This window comes from Octodon degus, unplaced genomic scaffold (assembly GCF_000260255.1).
Source record: "Octodon degus isolate 3935 unplaced genomic scaffold, OctDeg1.0 scaffold00336, whole genome shotgun sequence".
NCBI classification, from domain to species: domain Eukaryota; kingdom Metazoa; phylum Chordata; class Mammalia; order Rodentia; family Octodontidae; genus Octodon; species Octodon degus.
Genome location: NW_004524912.1, coordinates 1,223,532 through 1,227,365, shown reverse-complemented (window position 1 = coordinate 1,227,365; position 3,834 = coordinate 1,223,532).

Below are 3,834 nucleotides of genomic sequence, written 5' to 3'. Positions count from 1 at the left end.
AAACTGTAAAGTCAAGAGGATTTTGAGCTAAATCTTATTTTCTGAAGAAATTTGAGGATGTTTAAAGCATGTTAAGTTTCTTAATAGTTATTACAGTATGTATTTATATAGCAAGCACTTTCTTTATAGGCAATATAAGCTCAACTACAATGTTATTGCTTGTCTAAATTTCAGCAAATTCTGAAACACCAATATGTAAATTTATGATATTTTATGCTAAATTCCAATTTTTGCAAGAACACAAAAAGTTTCATCATCAATGATGTACTTTCAATCCTTGATGAAATGCTTGAAAAAAAGTACTGTCTTTGTAAGTAATTCTAACTAGAGCAGAATATTGAATGTGCCTTAATATTCCCTGGTAATGTGAATTTGTAGCTCTTTGCGAGCATTAATGCGGAGACACTTAACATTATGTGATTAAGTTAGCATGTTTTAAACATTTCTAGTTTTATGGAACTGCCAATAAATCAGCATGTTTGTAGATTGTGCTGAGGAAGAGTAATCTCCATCTAATGAACAGAAGTTTTAACATTTGCCTATATTATGCCCTTGCTCCAAGATCTCCTTTGAATTCAACTTCAACATATAAATAACTTCTAATCAGAGAAAATAAGCATGATAATCAAATGCAAAGCAGCACAGAATCACAGTGAATGTTTGTTCTAATGAGAACTTCTGCTTACCTCAGATAATTCAGCTTTCAAAGCTATTACTGACTATTAAGGCAAGGAAAAGTCTAAGAAAATCTGTAATAAATTTCTCTAGGAAGCAGTGAAAATATTTCTATAATCTTTACACTCATTCTTATAGTTAAAGATGTCACAGTTTATCTGAAGACATAGGTTTACCCATATCACATTTTTCATCAATTCTTAATCTGGGTAGATCCTTTCAATTAATACCTGGGATATTGTTAAAAACACAAACAAAAATTTGATCTAGCTAGGCTCATTTGTTGAACCTGCAAGGTTAAGTAAGTCTAATTAAAGGTGGTGGTGAATTTTAAATGATCTTTGCATCTATTCTTCTATCTTCCAGACATTGTTCAAAAGACCTGAATGTTAACACTGTCTCCAGGCTCATTTTTAAGGACATAAAACTTACATAGTGTGAGAGAGAGCCAGCTCAAAAAAGTCAGAATAAGACCAATGCCTACTATGAAAAATGATTAATTTATGTTCTTACGCACAGTGTTAAATATTTCCTTGTCATAATCTATTGAGGGTTACAGGGATAAATTTTCTCCTTAGTTCACTTTTAAAGCCTTGAAAACAATACTTTAAATCAGGTATGATTTTTTAAAAAGAATGAGAATTGTATGTATAATTGATTTGATTAGATTGCTATGATGGAATTGACAAAATCAAATAGCAAGGAAGGAATGTAGCATGAATTTGAGAATCAATTTTAAAGCTTGTTGAACTAAAATTTTTATATCATCTACTTGCTTGTTTCTCATTGGAAAAATTAGGTCAAATTTCAACAAAATTCTTGGGTATAAGTGTTCGGCTTAGACATTGGGATCACGTAGAATAGATATGAGTGCTTCACAAATACTGTCAGAGGAAAAAAGTAAAAACTAGTGTAAAACAGGCTAGAAAAGAGCAAGAAAATCTCTTCAACAATGCAGCTCTCACATTATCCATCAAATAAAAGCTGCTGTACATCGGAATGATCATACTAACAACACAATTCAAACCTAGGACATCTTCTGATAGTATCAAATTCAATTCCTCCAGTAAAGTCATGAGAGAAGACACACAACAGGCTTCACATCCCACTTCAGTTGCTACCTTCCAAAACCCGTACAAGTTTTCAACAAAACATTATAGGACACTCATAAAAAAATCAAGGAGAGGGGGCCGGGCAGATGGCTCAGTGGAATAAGTGCTTCCCTGGCAAGCTCAAGGACCTGAGTTCAATTTCCGGTTCCGAAAAAAAAAAAAAAATCAAGGAGAAATGACATCAAGAGAAAAGACATTTTGACTAAGACTTAGATATGATACAACTGTTAGGATTATCAAAGAAAGAAAGCAAACTAATTATAAACATATTAAACATATTAAAGATATTGGTATAACATGTATGACTAGATAAGAAGTACAGATGGGACTGCATGAAGGAATAAAAATGAAATGTTAGTGTAAACACACAATAGAAGATAAAAAAAAATCATTAAAAGCTACTAGTGGACACTGCAGAGTTAGTATTGTCAGTCTCTCTTCTGACTGCCATCATGTCTAAACCAGAGTCTCCCAAGGAACCCAAACAGCTATGGAGACTCTTCACTGGAAGGCTCAGTTTTGAAACAATGATGAAAGTCCAAGGAGCTATTTTGAGCAATGGGGAACACTCACAGACAGCATGGTAGCAAGAGACCCAAACAGCAAATTTTCCAGGGGCTTTAGATTTGTCACTTTTGCCACTGTGGAGGAGGTGGATGCACAGATGAATGCAAGGCCACACAAAGTGGATGGAAGAGTTATGGAACCAAAGAGAGCTGTCTCAAGAGAAGATTCTCAAAGACCAGGTGCCCCTTTAATGGTAAAGAGGACCTTTGTTGGTGGCATTGAAGACGATACTGAAGAACATCACCTACAAGATTATTTTGAACAATAGGGAAAAATCAAGGTGATTGAAATTATGACTGACTGAATCAGTGGAAAGAAGAGGAGCTTAGCTTTTGTAACCTTTGAAGACCATGATTCTGTGGAAGATTGTCATTTAAAAATACCACATGGTGAATGGCCACAACTGTGAAATGAGGAAAGACCTATTGAAGCAGGAAATGGCTAGTGCTTCATCTAGCCAAAGAGGTTGAAGTGGTTCTGAAAATTTTGGTGGTGGTTGTGGAGGTGGTTTTGGTGGCAATGACAATTTCAGTCCCGGAGGAAACTTCAGTGGTAAGGTGACTTTGATGGTAGTCATGGGGGTGGATATGGTGGCAGTGGAGATGGTTACAGTGGATTTGGTAATGAAGGAAGCAATTATGAAGGTGGTGGAAGCGATAATGAATTTGGCAATTAAAACAGTCAGTCTTCAAATTTTTGACCCATGAATGGAGGAAACTTTTGAGGCAGAAGCTCTGGGCCTTATGGTGGTGGAGGCCAATATTTTACCAAATCATGAAATCAAGGTGGCTATGGTGGCTCCAGTAGCAGCAGTAGCTATGGCAGTGTCAGAAAATTTTAAACATTTCCAGGAAACAAAACTTAGCAGGAGAGGAGAGCCAGAGAAGTAACAGAGAAGCTACAGGGTACAACAGATTTGTGAATGCAGCCAAGCACAGTGGTTGCAGGGCCTAGCTGCTACAAAGAAGACATATTTTAGACAATATTCAAGCATACAGACAAAAAACTTGAAGACTGTATTCATGACTTATCATATAACAGGTGAATTTATTTTCTGTTCTGTGGAAAGTGTAAAGCATTCCAACAAAGGGTTTTAATGTAGATCTTTTTTTTTGCACCCATGCTGTATATAGCTAAATGTAATAGTCTGATCATGACACTGAATAAATGTGTCTTTTTTTTTAAAAAAGAAAGAAAATCATTAAAGGATCCATTTCAATACTAAATACAGATTTTTTTTTAAAAAAGTAGCTAAAAATAAATAACAGAAAAGCAGGATCTGAGGGTTATGGGGTACAATAAATATCAAAAGGTTTAACGTGTAATCATTACAAATAACAAAAGATACAAAAATAAGCTGGAAACACTACTATAGAGACAATGACAGGTTATTCAAAAAATAAAAATAGATATTAAAATACAGATATCACAGACCTCAATCAGGATACACAGCCTCACCCCCAACTCAAAACTATACACA